At 50.4% G+C, this 15900-nt stretch overlaps 1 protein-coding gene across 3 annotated transcripts in view; it reads left to right on the top strand.

The window, feature by feature from the left end:
* LRRN2 (leucine rich repeat neuronal 2) overlaps positions 1-15900 on the top strand; it is a 73031-nt gene that overhangs the window by 53446 nt on the left and 3685 nt on the right. The window contains exon 1 of one of the 3 annotated variants that reach the window (XM_077157526.1): positions 12012-12969. The exons of the other annotated variants lie outside the window; for them this stretch is intronic. The gene's annotated coding sequence lies outside the window, so the exon portion shown is untranslated. Of the gene's footprint in view, positions 1-12011; positions 12970-15900 lie in introns of those variants that run through there. 3 annotated transcript variants of the gene reach the window in all.

The following is a 15900-nucleotide window of genomic DNA, read 5'->3' as shown; positions in this document are numbered from 1 at the left end:
TCCCATCCTAAAAATCTCCACGTGGTCTCTTAGCAAGGAATACCTTTTGGTTTCAACATCCCTCTTAGTTCGGAAGTTCTTCCCTCTATCTAACCACATCCCTCCTTTGCTAATTTCTTCTGGTTTCCTGATCTTGGTCCTCAAAGGAGACAGGCAGAGTCAGAGTTGGCTCAGAGCCCCAACCAGGTCCTCTCCCTGGGACTGCAGGAAAGAGGCATGTGCTGGCGAGTTCTTGGGTCCTGGATGTGACCCGGGCCCCTCCACGAGGCATTTTCTCACATTCTCAGCCCTGGTAAGCAGGCATGGGGGATCAGGGTCTTCAGCAGAGACCCCAGATTCACCAGAATTGCTTTCCTGGCTGGAAGACCGGATTGGACTTTATTCTGGAAGGCAAAATGGAAAAGATCATCAGTTTTGAGAGGAGGCAGGGAGCAGTGTTTTGGAACACAGTCTCTACAGTCCGCCTGTCTGGGATTGCTTCTTGACTCCACTACTTACCCTGTACAGGACCTTGAGCAAGTTACTTCGCCTCTATGAGCCTGTTTCCTTATCTGTGAAAAGGGAGTACCAGTAGTTCCTGCTTGAGCATTCAATGAGAAAAAAGTATGTAAATCCCGGAGCTCAGTGCCTGGCACATGACACGTGCTGCCGGGAGTGCTGAAGCCCCGGTCGGAGGCCTGGCTCTGAGATACGGCGTGTACAAGTGCCCTGCACATCATTACACAGGATTCATGCTAGTGAAGAGATCCCCCAGCCTGCTGCCTTGCAGACCTTAGGCCAAAGCCTGATGTGCTGGGGGGGACGGGGGGAGGGGGGGAGCAGGCAGTCACAGTCGGGGTACCCCGGCGCTCAGCAAATGCTTTCATAAAGCAGGAGGGAGACCAGGAAAAGCAAAAGGAAAAGAAAACCCCAGCAAATTCTCCTCTGTCCTCCCCCAGCTACGCAGCTCCTGGGGGAACTGAGCTGCATAATACAATGGGATTTAATAAAATGCCTTTAACTCACAGAGTTTGTCTGCTGCCAGTGCCTTAATTAAATTGCCTAACGCTGCTTTGCGATGGCAGCACAAACTCCTGTGTTTAAAGAGCACGGTGTTGCCATGGCGCTCCCCCGACAGGGTGTGCTGGGATGAGAAGCATACAGAGGAGGCGTGGGGTCGGCCCCTTCCCCGCAGTGTCCTCCCCCCCCCTCCCGCCCCCCACCCCAACACGCTCACACCGCAAACACTCTCACATGGACCGGGCTGGTTTTCCTGGGAGAGGATTTAATCGTGGCTGAGAATGCTGAGCCGGGGCTTTAGACATGGGAGACTGGGGGCGTTTGAACAGGGGAGCTCGCCAGCTGGCAGGGCTGCGGGGGGCTAAAGGCCCTGCCCAGGGCACAGAGGGCCGCTCCCTCCTTCTGCAGGAGGCGCCTCGGTTTACCCCTGTGCACTCTGCACATATCCTTTTCTAAGTGTGCCCGTGCCCGAGAAGGGGTGGGCAGCCCTGCACGGGAGGTCTGCCTAGTTTGATGTGAAAGGGGATATGTTCGGTCACAAATGGAGACTAGAGGATAAGGAAACTCACTTGCTTATGGAAATTTCCTCCAGGTGCAACATTTCTCAGGCCCGGCTTCGTATTAGAACCATTTGAGGATTTTTCCCCTCAATATTTTGTTAAGAAAAATTTCAAACATACAATGAGATTGAAAGAATTTCGCAGTGAACAAACCTATGCCCACCACCTAGATTCCACTCTAACCTTTTACCAAACTTGCCCTATCCCGTCTCTCCCCATCATACATTCCTCTTCCTACCCATCAATCCATCTTATTTTTGGTGCATTTCAGAGTAAACTGCAAACATCAAATATACTTCCCCCTAAATACTTTACACATATTATTAACTATCGAGTTCAATTTTTGTTTAGCTTTTTTTCTCCTTTTGATGTAAAGCTTATACACAAAGACATCCTGGAGAGGTTTCTTCCCCCCCTCCACTAATACTATGCCTGGATCCCAACACAGAGACTGATTTAAATGGTCTGGAGTGGGACCTAGCCATCATTATATTTTAAAATATCCCCATTTAATCCTATTATGCAGCTGGAATCAAAAAAAAAAAGAGAGAGAGAATGGCAGGCAAATGATTGTCATTTCAGTTTTGCCCCAGCAGAGTGGGGAACTCTCCTGGCCACACCTGGGCCTGTCCCCTGCTAACCCTCCCACACCACTCGCGCTCCCCCATGCCCACACGTGTGTGTCCATGTCCGTGTTCATGGAACTTTCAGTGTGGTCCTTTAGGTACGCGTGAGTCCCCTGGTTCTCACGATAGAGTTCTAGGGGGTCTCATCTGCTCGTGTGTATTTCCCAGTGGCAGAATCCATGTTTGTTTCAGGTTCTGCACAGATGAGGCCCTCTGAATTTTCTTAGGCTTCCCAGTGCTGTGTGTGACGGCAGCGGCGGTGAGGGATCCTGGTGATCACAGCTGAGGACAAGGAGCGTGGGAGGGATGGAGCTGGTGATGCTGGCACTGACAGAGGAGGTGGTAGAGGTGATGCCATGGTCGTGGTTATGGCGCTGCTGTGGTATTGCCCTCCTCTGGGGGGACGGAGTGCTCACCAGCTCAGCTGGTACCCTTCTGGTTGTGACACGATGGGGAGACAAGTCCCCTCCCCCCACATTGGGGTCCCCCCCACTGTTGGGTGCAATTCCTGAAATTCCGCAAGGCCGTGTGAGAACATTCTCTCCCTGGAGCCACGGAGGAGGCCCCGGCAGACAGCAGGTGCTGCAGGCTCAGCTGCCCCATTCCATGGCAGTTTAACAAGACAGAGCTCCGGTATTAAGTACGAGTGGGTCATTAGGAATATTTATTTAAGATGAATAGTTCTAGGAGCCAGCTGGACTTGGGATGCCAGCCATCTCATGATGGATATTTTATTTGCTGCCTGCGTGGTTTCCTGTTCTCTTCATGCCTGGGATGCTCGAGGAAAACAAAGGAAAACTGCTGTGGCTCCTCCCCTTCCTTCCCCCCCCCCCCTGGCAGCGGAGGGGAGAAAGCCCAGGCGCATTCCCCATCTCTCTTCACAGTACTTAACTGGCACCCTTCTGAATTTCACCGGGCTTCTAAGAGAAGTTTAAGAGTGAGAGATTGGGGCTGCATTTCTACATGCAAACATACCTAGAAATGGAGCTGAAAAATGCTTCTAAAGTAATGGTGTCCAACCCTTTCATTTTACAGATGAGAAAACTAGAGTCAAGTGGGAAACAAATAAAATCTATGCTGATGACAACAATAAAAATACCCTTCATGTATATACTATCTCTCTTGATGAAAAGTGGTCTCACAGCTGTGATCCGATTGCATCTTTGGAATGGCCCTTTGAGCAGGAAGTTCCCTGCCTGCCCACCTGACAGATGACTCCTGAGCCCCTTCCCAGATTCTTCCCACTAACAGTGAGCCAAGGTGATACTTAGGTAGCCCTTGCAGCTCATAGTGCATATTTCATGTGCCTGTTTTCATTCGATCTGTACCACATCTCTGTAATTTTTCAGAGAAGGAAACTGAGTCTCATAGAGGGAAAACATTTTGCCCAAGCTTGCATAATTAATAGGTGGCAGGGTGGGCTCCCAGACCAGTGGCCTTCACCTGCTCTGCTCCACCCATCCATCTTCCCCTCCCGAGGGTGGCGTGTCCTGTCTTCTGCGCTGCAGAAAAGGGGGCGGCTGGGAGCACTTTTCATTTTCTGCTCTTCCCCAATTATTGCAAGCTCCTAAGGTAGAATCATGAAATATAGGTGGGCTTTTTGTCCTTTTTTATTCCCAGATAGTAAAAATCATTAAGGCTTGCTTTTAATTAGTTCAATTTTGAAGCTTCTAAATATTGATTTAACCTACACTCCTTTGTACTAGCTGCAGTCACTGAATTATGCCTGTTATTGATCGCAGATGGAAGCATTTCATCCACCGGGCTCTGGGCCCCTGGTGGCCACCCCTCCTTTAGTGGGTGCAGGGGGCTCTGAAGGCATGGATGGGCTTGGAGGAAAGGAGATTTGCCAGATGGGAAAGGTCTTCCCTTGAAGTAGGGCCGCTCAGTTTAGGCCAGGGGCCAGTTCCTTTCTCTTGGATTGGCCCAGGTCCAAGGAAGCTTGACTAAGAAGTCCGCTGGCAGTCTTCCCACTCCATGCCAGGGCTTGAGAATGCGGGCTGGAGAGTAGGGGCTGGGGGAGGGAGGGCACTGTGGTCAGGGCATTTCGAGCATAGGATTCAGCACCAGCCAGAACCAAGTTGAGCCCTCGTTTTACCAGCTGCGTGTTCTTGTGTGAAAGACCTAGCACCTCATCTGTAAAATGGGGCTAGGAATTTCTCTATCAGTACCCTACTGGGGGCATTAAGTGTGATCACTCAGGTTAGGCACCCAGCCCAAGGCCTGGTTCACAATCAATGTTCAGTTAACAGCCACCATGATTATCATTCCCCCCACTGGGAAATAAGGACTGGACTTGGAGGCATACTTTCTGTTGGCTCCATGACTTGTTTGCTGCATGATCTTGATGATCTTGGGCAAGTCATAGACTATCCCAGGCTCTCAGCATCCATTCCATTACATGGGGGTGAGTGTGACCTTGCAGGGCTATTGTGAGAATCACATAGGATCGTGGATATGGAAGAGCAATTTAAACAGCAAGGTTCGTCGAGGTCTAACCTATGGTCCGTCTTGTTGCCTAGCCCCCGAGGACAAGCAGTCACCACCTTAGATGCCTGCAGCATGGTGTCCAGTCCTGGCCCTGGCCTGCAGCTCCAGCCTCTTCCCTGCCTCTCCCACACCCCAAGGAGCTAAGGGGAGCCATGCTGTACTAGGAAGTCACTTCACACTCTCTCTCGCCAGCCCTTGCACTGTCGTGGCCCCTCTCTGCAGAGACTGCCTTTCGCCACCTGTGCTTCAACTAACCTACCCATTCTGGCAAGCCTTCCCCTATGAATTTTTTTTTATTAATTTATTTATTAATTTAAAAAATTAACAAATGAAATAAAATTAACATAGATAATCAGTAATTCACAATGTCATCACTTAGTTGCATTGAATTTTTTTTTTAAAGAACAACTTTATTGAAGTATAATTTGCATACCATGAAACTGACCAGTTTTAATGTCCACTTCCTTGATATTTAGTAAATCCTCTCTGAATTTTTACCCAACTTCCCACATGGAGCAGGATCATGTTCTTTCCTCTAGGTTTTGCCTCTGTTGCTCTTGGTAAATACTTCTGTGACAACTTTTGTCATACTCTGGTAGAGTGTTTGTTGTGGGGTTTTTGTTTTTTTTTTTATTTTTTACCGGACTTCCTGCCCTATAACTTTGTATCCTGAGCTGCTCACAATGCCTCTCCACAGTCAGACTCTATTACTGTTAGTTGAGTTAAGAGTTTCCTCTTAGCAGGGACAGGGGAGGGAGTGGATGGGGGCTCTGCGTAGTTGGATCTCATCTGTCAGGGTAACTATAAAATGCTTATCATGCACACACAGTTTTAATTGAGCATTTCTGGGCGGCACTGTTCTAGGTTCATAGTATTCTAATCTCAGCCAGAGGAGACCTTTACAGTTATCTAGCCCAGAGATGCTCAACCCTGAGCCTGCATCAGAATCACGTGGAGGACTCGTTAAAACTCAGAGCTTCCGAATCTGCAGGCCTGGGATGGGCCTGAGAATCTGCATTTCTGACAAGTTTCCAAGCAGTACTGCTGGTCTGGGGACCAGGCTTAGAACCATTGCTCTAACCCAACCCCTTCATTCCACAGACGAGGGAACCAAGGCCCAGGGAAGGGACGTGCTCCAAGATTTGTCCCAAAGCCAGGACTAGAACCCAACCCTGTCCTGTCCTCCGCCCCTCGGTTCCCATTGCCCGACCTTCCCTGCATCCCTCTCTCTGGCTTTGGAGAAGCTGGATGAAGGGTGGAGAAGGTAGGAAAGAATGTCTGAGAAATACTTTGCATAGACCTGAGCAGGAACTAGGGAAGGGAGAGGCGAGGGGAGCTGCTGAGGCCTGGAGAGGGGGTGCCTAGAGGAGAGAGGGCCATAGGAGGGGCGGGGAGGGAATGGCAGGAGCAGGCCTGGAGGAGGTTCCGAGGACTGACAGGCCATTCTCACTGCAGTTAGAGGGGGAAGAAGCCAGCACCGGGGCCTCAGCTGCAGCCATTTATCTCGCCGCCTGCCTGAGACAGCTGACAGAGGGAGAAGGCGCGAGCCCGCGCGCAGACCCACGCTCCTTCCGCCGCGTGATTTATCTCTGAGCTTCATCTGGCAAACTTGCTGATGAAACGAGTCTCCTTTTCTCTCCGCCTCATCAATTTTCATTCTGACTTCATTTTCCTTTTCCTTTAGAAGAGGTTTGGCCTTTCTCCTTGCCTAGCGGATCTGCTCCCCATTCGCTCTGCCTTGCTCCTCTGCTGTTCCGGACTGGCCCCTCCCCCACCCGCTCCCAGCTCCAGCACGTGCCCTGAGGGTCCCTCCCACCGCCCCCCAAAGGCTGTGGTGATGGAAGCCCTGGGCGCTTCATCTAGCTCCTCATTCACCCCGCCATCAGAACTGGACTTGCTGTGGGTATCTCCCTCTGTTTTAGTTCTGGGACCACAAAGCCACCACCCTGCTTTCTGGCAGTGCCCAGTCTAAAGGGAGAGGATGTGACTATCATAATGGATGTGACTTCTCAGAGGATAAAGGAAGGAGCAAGGGAGCGTGTGATTGTGGGAAGAGGTAATGATCAGGGAAGACTTCATAGAGGTGTGGTAGGAACTGAGAGTTCAGAGATGGGAAGGAATTCCCAGAAACACAAGTGAGGAAAGGGATTTCTGGACCAGGACCCTGCATGTGCAAAGTGTGGGAACATGAGTGAGATTGCTTGCTTCTGTCTGGAGCCTTCCTTGCCGGCGTCTTGTCCTTCAGCCTCACTTTCAGGAATCCATTCTGTGGCTGGGGGAGGAGCAATAAAGAAGGCTGCAGGGTCTGCCCGGCACCCCCATCTGATTCCCTTAGTGAGGGCAGGAGGTATTATGAGGAGGGAGATTGGAGAAGCTCGCGGTCGCTAGCGGGGCTCAACCGCCCTCTGGCTTGTGAGTGGCTGGGGTGGAAAGTCTGTGGGACGGCTAGAATTCTGCTAGGCGGTCCCCCTCGACCTTCCAGAGAGCACCCAGGGAGACAGAAGAGCTTGCTCACCCAATCAGGAGGAGCTGGGTTGTTTGGGGGTGAGAATTGTGACAGACATCAGTGACCTATAAGTGAACTGAGTCCTGGAGCTGTCCTGAAAACTAGAAATGGACCCTAGTTGTTATCAGGAGAGGGTGACCTTACAGCTGACATCAGGAAAGGGCATCCTGTTGGGAAGGAGCTGAGTCACTGCTGTTGGAAGGTTCTAGGAAGAGGTGTGGTGGCTACGGGACCCTTGATGAAGCCACTGCTGACCTAGTTGACAGGTAGTCTGGAAGCTGAGACCAGAACCAGCCAGAGAAGGTGAATGTGTCTCAGACAAATTGAGATAGATAAAAAGGGAAGAAAATTGTATTGAGCACCAAGTACTTGACAGACATCATCTTTTTTGGATTTCTAGGAGATAGGTTCTCTTCCATCTTAAAGATGAAGAATCTGAGAGAGGATGCTCAAGGTCAATAGTTGGCCACAAGATTCCAGCGTGGAGCTGACTCAAAAATCACTAGGCTGAGCTCTCAAAGACCTCAAAGGCTCTCCAGGGCGGGGGAGCCTGAGAGAGCTCTAGAGCGTGAAGACCATTGTAGGATGATGTCAAATACAAAGGCAGAAGTTCAGAGTGACCAGGGAAGGGCTAAAGTGGCCATGGAGTTACCAGAACTAAGGTTGAAGGACCCAGGGTATGTTCTTAGGAAAGCCAGGAGCAGTTTGTCTCCTTCCAGTTGGCCAGGCAAAGGCAGAGGAGCTTGAGCCAACACTGTCCAAACATCTGGTCCACCTGGTCTTGGAGACCTCTGAGACAACCAGCCCCCCTCCCTCCTTGCCTTGCCTTTATTTTTCCTTCCTTCCTTCCTCCCTCCCTCTCTCCCTCCCTCCCTCCCTCCCTCCCTCCCTCCCTCCCTTCCTTCCTTCCTCCCTCCCTTCCTTTCTTCCTTCCTTCCTTCCTTCCTTCCCTCTCTCTTTCTTTCCTTCCACAGATATATATTTTTAAATTTTTATTGATACAACGTACAAGCACATACATCCTTAACATACAAATGTTCCATACATAGTGTACAATCAGTGGTTCACAATATCATCACAAATCTGTACACAGATATTTTTTGAACCAATATTGTGTGCCAAATTGTTGAGGGAATTGGCAACTTAGAGTGGAATGGAGCTTGGTTCCTACCCCAGAAGAACTTGCAGCCTGGTGGGGGAGATAAACAAGTAAAATGAATTTATGGTGGAGGAGTATTGGGGTACTTGGGAGCCCAAGAGAGGGGCAGATGGGTCAGAGAAGGCTTCACTGAGGATAGGTGGGTGATCAACAGAAGCCCTGGCTGTGAGCGACTGTGGGACTCAGCTGGAACTGCTCTCTGTCCATCCCCTTGGCAGGCTGTTTCTGCTCCTCTGCGGTCTTCTTTTGGTACAATGCAATCAGACGGAAATGACTGTATGCGCTACCTACCGGCACCCTTCACTCCTAATTAAGAAATAACAAGGCAGCCTCCATTCCAGGCCTTAGAGCCCTGACCCCCTCTGCCTGGGCCAGCCAGGAGACCTGGGTTCGAGGATCCCTACCAGGGGACAAGTCCCTTTTCTCCCAGGCCCAGCAAAGGGGTTTTTTACTGGAGACACTGACCCCTCTCATTTCAGAGAGGAAAGGAGGGTATGGATGGAAAAGGAAACCTTCATCCTTTCCCCAGTGAGTTCCCTCCAACTTTCCTCCTGTGCCCTTCTCCAATCTTCCCATTTTACCAGTCTAGAAGGTCAGGTTAACTTCTGGCTCCAGGATCATAGAAACAGGAAGGGCTGATGAACTAGACAAAGCTGGATTCAAATCCCAGTTCTTCCACATACTAGCTCTGTGATCTTGGTCTGGCCACTTAACTTCCCTGAGCTTCAGGCTTCTCATGTAAAATTGTGGAAAGACCTACATCATAGGGTCTTTAGGAGGATTAAATGACATTTACAAAGTGTCTAGCAAATAGAAATCCTGGCACATGGGAGGAATGTCACATCTCTGAAACTTTGCTTTTATGTCATCATTCCAGTGGCATTAGCTGGAGTTTGAGGAACTCACCTTACCAATAAGAGACACCCAGTAAAGGAGTCGGTTTTAAGCATTTATGCTGCAACTCATGGCAAAAATGCATTTTGCATTGTGTCCTTGTACACAAGTATGTGCTTGTGTGTGTGTATAAAATGGCAGGGGGTGCAGGGGGAACCTTTTCAAAATAATGCTTTGTCTAATTACATACAGTGCACCCTGGTATTTTGTAGTCTACTTCATTTTTTAAAAGATATCGATTGTGCGTATTTTAAATTATTTTCGTGACCCACTAATGGCTTAAGAATCCAGTTTTTAAAAAAGCATTGCAGTAAGACACCTACTACTTAACTACCCCCGCCCCAGCAAGGTAAGCCTTTGCATTGCGCTAGGCTCTGGGAGTTACAGAAATCAATAGCACACATCTCTCTCTCAAGGAACTCACAGTCTAGCTGTCGTAGCATAAAACTACTTTCAGAACGAGGAAGGTGCTATAGCAGAGGTTGTTCAACAAGTCTCGGAGACAGTGGTGAACGTGACCACACTTCTCCTTTCTCAGAGGGAATTAGGGAAAGGGAATTAGGAGGTGGCATTTAGAATGGGTTTTTATGCCTAGAGCAGTGTGATAGTTGGAGGAGACAGGTAAGGGCATTGCAGGCAGAGAAAATGGCCCAAGGTATGGAAGAGCCTGTTTGGAAGGAGCAAGTCTAGTTTAGTGGGAACATGGAACATCTGGAAATGAGAAGGAAGCGGGAATTAGGAGGGCCTGGGCCTCTTCTTCCCAGCCGCCTCCCTTATGGGTGCTCTTGCCTGGTGCCCTAGAACCCTGTGACGAGAAGACCTAGAACGCTGACGGTGGAGAGGTAGGCAGCAGTGCCACCCCTGGAGCTGGCCAAGCCTCAGCAGGATTTTTTAGAAGATGGTGGATGAGAGTTATGGGGTCCCCAAGGTCACGGGGTCATTGCAGTCACCTTCCTGCCTTAGACACTCATGGCCCAGGCCATAAGGATTCTAGCCAGAGCTGGGGCCCCAAAGGTGACTCGAGAGCAGTTTCTGGATCTAGGGATGCTAGAACAAGAAAGGATTCTGTCTCCCTTTTTTTGGAGATTGCTGATAAAACGTGAGAAGCTAGACCCCACTTTGAAGTAGAAAAATGAATTAAATGAATTTAAAGTCCTTTGAAGCCTGACCTTCTGGAGTTGCCTGATGCCAAAGTCAAGCACTTCCAAAGACCCTGGTCCGAAGTTGTAATGGAAAAACAAAGAAGAAAAAAAGGGGGGGGGGGAGAATTCTGGGTTTAAATGATGAGAGAAACTGATTGATGGTGATGGAAGTCAGGACGTTGGTTAACTCTGTGTGGGGAGTGGATATTGACTGGAAAGGTCTGCATAGGAATCTTCTGGGATGCTGGGAATAGCTACATCTTGATCTGAATGGCAGCTGCAAAGCCTACACACATGCAGAGATTCACTGAGCTGTACACGGGATTAGTAGCCCTTGATGCACTCTCCTGTACGTGTTATACCTCAGTATCATAGAAAAAAACTTTCTTACAAAAAATAATACAGGAGGAGGTGAGGCAGAATGAGAGGCAGCAGATATGGAGGGGAAATCAAGGAAACTAAGGGGGCACTTTAAAAACCTTCCATCCCATTCTCCTCAGCAATTCTGTGAGGAACATATTATTATCCTCATTTCTGGCTAAGGCATTTGAGGTTCGGGGGTTAAGTGCTTTGCCAAGGTCACACAGCTGGTGGCAGATCCAGGCTCACACTCTGATTGCAAAGCACAGGCTCCTTCCACTCCCTCCACCATTCCTCCTTTACATAAGTTATTTATGGAATTCACGCTCTGGAAGACTAGATAAACTCGGAGGTCCCCTCCTGCTCTGGGGTTCTGGTTGTCTGTGATTAAATGAGAGGTGGGAATGAGGGGCCATGCTCATCTCCCAGGAGGAGTTGGAGGCAGGTGCTGTCCAGATGGAGGGTGCTGGTCTCCCCTACCACCCCCGGCGGCCTTCCCCTTCCCTCTTCATCCCTCCCACCCAACGCTTATCTGCTGGAGAGGAGGCTGGAGTTTATCAACGCAGCACTCAATTATTCTGCCCATCTGTCTCCGCAGCTCAGGGGGACATGGTACTGAAGCAGCAAAGGCCAGGCAATCAATCATCGCCCGCTGCTCCTCCCTCCGGACCCTCGGCTCGGCTCGCAGGGGCTGGGTGGAGGCCGTGGCGGAGGGAAGGGGGAGGGGAAGCTACATGCACTAACCGTCCAGAGAAGCAGCCGTCACAGCACCAGGCAGAAGCAGAGGGACTGTGCTGAGGGCAGGGCGGGAGAAGAAGCAAAGGCAGAAAGCTTCGGACAACAGCTTCTCCATGCCTCTTCATTTAGAGCCCTGCCAAGGGTCTGGGTTCAGTATGGGGTATAGGAAACCAATTGCATATCTTCTGCTAAACCCAGAGAAGCTGCCTGGAGGTAGGTCTGACTGGGCTTGCAGAACCACCACTTCCAAGGGCAAGTGGGCAACCCTGCTACCCTGGCTGTGGCCCTAGGAGGCTCTGCCCAAAGAGCAGCTCCCACCCCTATCAATCAGATGGCGGGTGAGGTCTGTGCATTGCCTGCTGGCTCTGGTTATACCTGTGGTTCCAGGCCCAGCCACATTCATTATCCTTCAAGGAGGGAACATTGTAGCCAGGGGTCAAGAAATGGTGTGTGAGGTGCCAATAGGTGATGGGGGAGGTGAGGGTGGGGGGCTGAGGTCCCAAAGTTGAGCTCTGGAGAAACTTGGACTGAAGCAGACATTCTAGGCATTCTGGGGCAGCCCTGTGCTCTGCCTCCATCCACCAGGCAGCAAGTGTCACCTGGGCTAATGGGGCAGATTATAGAGACAAAGACCTGGGTTTGAATCCTGGCCTTGCCTCTTGGAAGCTGTGCAAGCTCTGACAAGTCACTTTACCTTTCAAGGCCTCAGTTGCCTTCCCTGCGAAATGAGAATAAATAATACCTTCTCCCTTTCTGGTTTCCCAGCTGGTAAAACAAGCGTCATGCAATGGGTTGGCTTAACAACAGGAATTTATTGGCTCACATTTGGTATCTTCTGGCTGTCAGGCAGTCTTTGGGTTCCTTGGCCTTTCTGTCACAGGGAGATGCCCAGGGTGGTGTCCTCTCGTTTCTCTCATGGATTCTTTTGATCTCCAGCTTCTGGCTGCTCCCAGGGCTTCTCATTCCATGTCCAGTTTCCATTGCATATAAAGACTTCAGCCACAGTGAACCCACCCTCACTCAGTTTGGGCCTACTTTAACTCAAAACCTCTTCAAAGGTCCTCTTTACAGATGGGTTCACGCTCACAGGATGAGCGGTTGGGACCTGAACATACCTTTGGGGGTGGGGTGGGGGGAAGGCATGATTCAATCCCCAACATCCCCCTACACATGGTCTGATGGGAGGATTGAATATAACGTCTGTATGCGCTACACATTTTATTATTTTCATTCGCTCCCAAGTACCCTCTGTATGTTGAGGACTACACTTGGCACTCTGAGGGATGTAGAAAAATATATAAGACATGACTCCTGCTTCGAGGAGCTTGCAATCTAGTTGAGGAAAATCTAGTACACGTGATAGCCTGAACTCCTGATCACCCCGGTAGATTATAGATGAAACACAATTAACTTTCTTTGCAGCTCCCCAACAGAAATCGCTGATCAGCCTGCATGAGTGGGCCATGTGCAAGACAACCTTAAATGGTGATGGCAGGTGAGTGGGCAGCTCTGAGCTCCATCCCAGGAGGGGCTGTGTGCTTAGCAGGAAGGGGGAGGACTTGCTGGGCCTTTGCCAAGCCCTGGGATCAGAGGTACAGCATGAACATGAGTCCTGAAGCCATGCCTCTCTCTGGGTGCTTAAACACCAGCCTTGGATTCTAGGCCCAGAAGGGGTGACCTCTGCCTCACCCTCTCCAGCCTCCCCTCAGCCCAGCCAGAGGGGGCCAGAAATAGTAGGGGAAAGGCAAGTCTCCAGAGGATTTTAATTGTTTTGTTTCTCGACCCCCTCATTGCAACTGAGTTCTGAGTCAGCACTTAGAACAAAGTTGTTGGGACAGGAGAGAGAAGCAGGGGGCTTAGGTAGGGTCCAAAGGCTAGGGAGATGCTCAGGGACCTTTTCCACCTACCCCAACCACGTCAGGAGTTCACCCCATCCCTACCCCTTCTGCTTGTGAACTGTCTTGGACTTTCCTAATCATTTCACCTTATTGGTCCTGCCTTCCCATTCACTGTGGCAGTCTTTAAAGATGCAGCCATGATATCTATTTCAGTTAAAACTCCCCCACCCCACCATGGAACATCAGTGGGCTCATGGGGTAAGCTTAACAGAGGCTTGTTCAGTCCTAACCTCCAACTTCCATTTTCCCCCGAGCCTGTAGCTGGAGGCCTCCTGAATTGAGAGATGACCAGAGCTAGGAGGAAACTAGCATTTATTGACTCTGTATGTTCATTTCATCCAAATGACAACCTCATTTAATATATATAAGGAAACTAACTCTTAGAGAAGTTAAGTAACTTTACCCAGGTGCTGCGGTAGTGAGTGGTGGTCAACATTTGGGCCCTGATCTTTTTGCTGGAGGGTTCTGCCCTCTCTCTCTAGGCCAAGGCAGGAGTCAGGAGCCTCTGGTGTATTGAGGGCAGCTTGCCTTAGATCCAGTTCCATAACAGGCCCTCTGGGGAACTAGGCTCCCTCTCTCCTCAGATAGTGCACCACAGAATTCTAGAACAGGAAGAGATCCTTGAGGCCAAGCTTTCCCTCCCTTCTACCTCCCTGACCCCCAATCATTGACTTGGGCAGCCAAGTGGAGGTCCCCCCGCTCCTTTTGCACATGTATGCAGGCATGCACGCATGTGTGCATGTGGGTTTATTTGCCCTGAGTTTTATGTGTCAGTGCACACACCATCCCACGCCAAACCTCTGTTCATTTTAAGTCACGGTTGTTTTTCCCACCTTCAGAAATAGCTGCCGAGGAAGGTGGGAAGTAGTCAAATGTAAACAGGCATGGTGCTCTCCTGCTCGCAGAAAGGAGCCACGCCTCCAGTTGCTTGGTCCTCGGCCCCAGCATCCTGGGAGGGAGGGAGGAGGGAAGAGAGCCATCCTAGCCAGGGAATGGCCCCTCTGAGAGGCACCATGTCCGGATGGAGGTAGGAGACAGAGCTTCTTGCAGCTCCCTGGTAAGGAGTCATCGTCCCAAGGGATAACAATGGACACCCAGCCTGTTGCTACAGTAGCTATTGCACCCTAAACCCTGCAGGGACCAGGGCTGACTCGGGCCAGACCTGGAGGCAGAGAAGCATTGTGTAAATGGCACAATTTTGGGGCTTAGCTGGATTCCTGCCTCCTGCTGCTTACAAACTATGTGACTTGAGCCAAGTTATTTAAGTCCTTCTGAACCTCGGTTTCTTCATCTGCAAAGGGAAACTGTAGATACTTATCTCATATACCTGCTATGAGGGTTAAATAAGATAAGACGTTCAGAGTCTCTGCAGTCCTAGCAAATGGTAGGTGATCAATAAGTGCTTGTGTGCTTTCCTTGACTCCCTGAGTCTGGAAACTTTCCTGGAATCAGACCGCCACTCAGAGGTCAAACCAGGCCCGAGAGGGAAACACATAATCTGACCCCCTTTTTTGCTCATCTCGTGGACTTGCCTACCCAGGAAGGATGAAACAACAGTGGCTTGGATTCTTGATTCCAGGGGATTTCAGCCTCCTGGGGGAAGGGGCCCCAGGGCCACAAAGAGTGGCAAATACAGTAAGCACACACTGGGTACCTGCCGGTGCCGAGCACTGGTACAGCAGAGAGCAAGACAGGTCCCTAGTGGGAAGACTGTTTCCACTTGATGTGGTCAGGGTGGTGACAGAAAGAAGCATGAGTATTGTAAGAGCAAGAAGCAGGCCCCTTAGCCAGCCAGGGGCGGTGGAGGTTTGGGAGAAGCTTTCCACAGGAGGTAACTGACCTTGACGTTGAGTCTTGAAGAAAAAGTAGGAGTTCTCTGGGAGAAAATGAGGAAGAGACATGAGAAGGAATGGTACATCAAGGTAACTTCTGCCTAAAAGCATTGTGGACATGGGTAGGTAAATAGAGTGACAACAAGAGGAGCTGGGAGAAGTGGCCAGAGCCAGGTGACAGAAGGTCCTGCCTGCAGGGCTGAGGAGCCCAGGCTCAAACTTCTTTACTCCACCACCAACCCCAGGCAGCTCTGCCTCCAGGGTGGGGAAGGTGACAAAATCCAAAGCCGTACCCCCACCCCAGGATAGCCTCAGCAGATCCCAGCAGGGCCTCCCACGTCCCCAGGATGTCTGGATTTGGGGTCAATGTCTGCTGCCTTTCAACCTCCAGAGTGCTGGGGATCCCATCCCCGAAGCTAGCAGCTGCACTTGTTTCCATTACCCCACACACACGTGCGCACACACACACACTTCCCTCTCCCACACCTGCACAGAGGGATACCTGTGAACTGTCACTTTATTTTCAGTTTCCCCAGTGACCTGGGGAGGGAGGAAGCAGAGAGGTGAGAAGGGTTGAGGAATCCACTCTACATCTCTCTAGACTCAGGACTCAGAAGATCCCCTCTGCTTCCCTCCCAAACACACACGCGTGCACACACACATACACAGAGATTCCTCCAAGTTAACTAGGAAACC

This window comes from Tamandua tetradactyla, chromosome 4 (assembly GCF_023851605.1).
Source record: "Tamandua tetradactyla isolate mTamTet1 chromosome 4, mTamTet1.pri, whole genome shotgun sequence".
Classification (NCBI taxonomy): Eukaryota; Metazoa; Chordata; class Mammalia; order Pilosa; family Myrmecophagidae; genus Tamandua; species Tamandua tetradactyla.
This window is presented reverse-complemented; position numbering and strand designations above follow the sequence as displayed.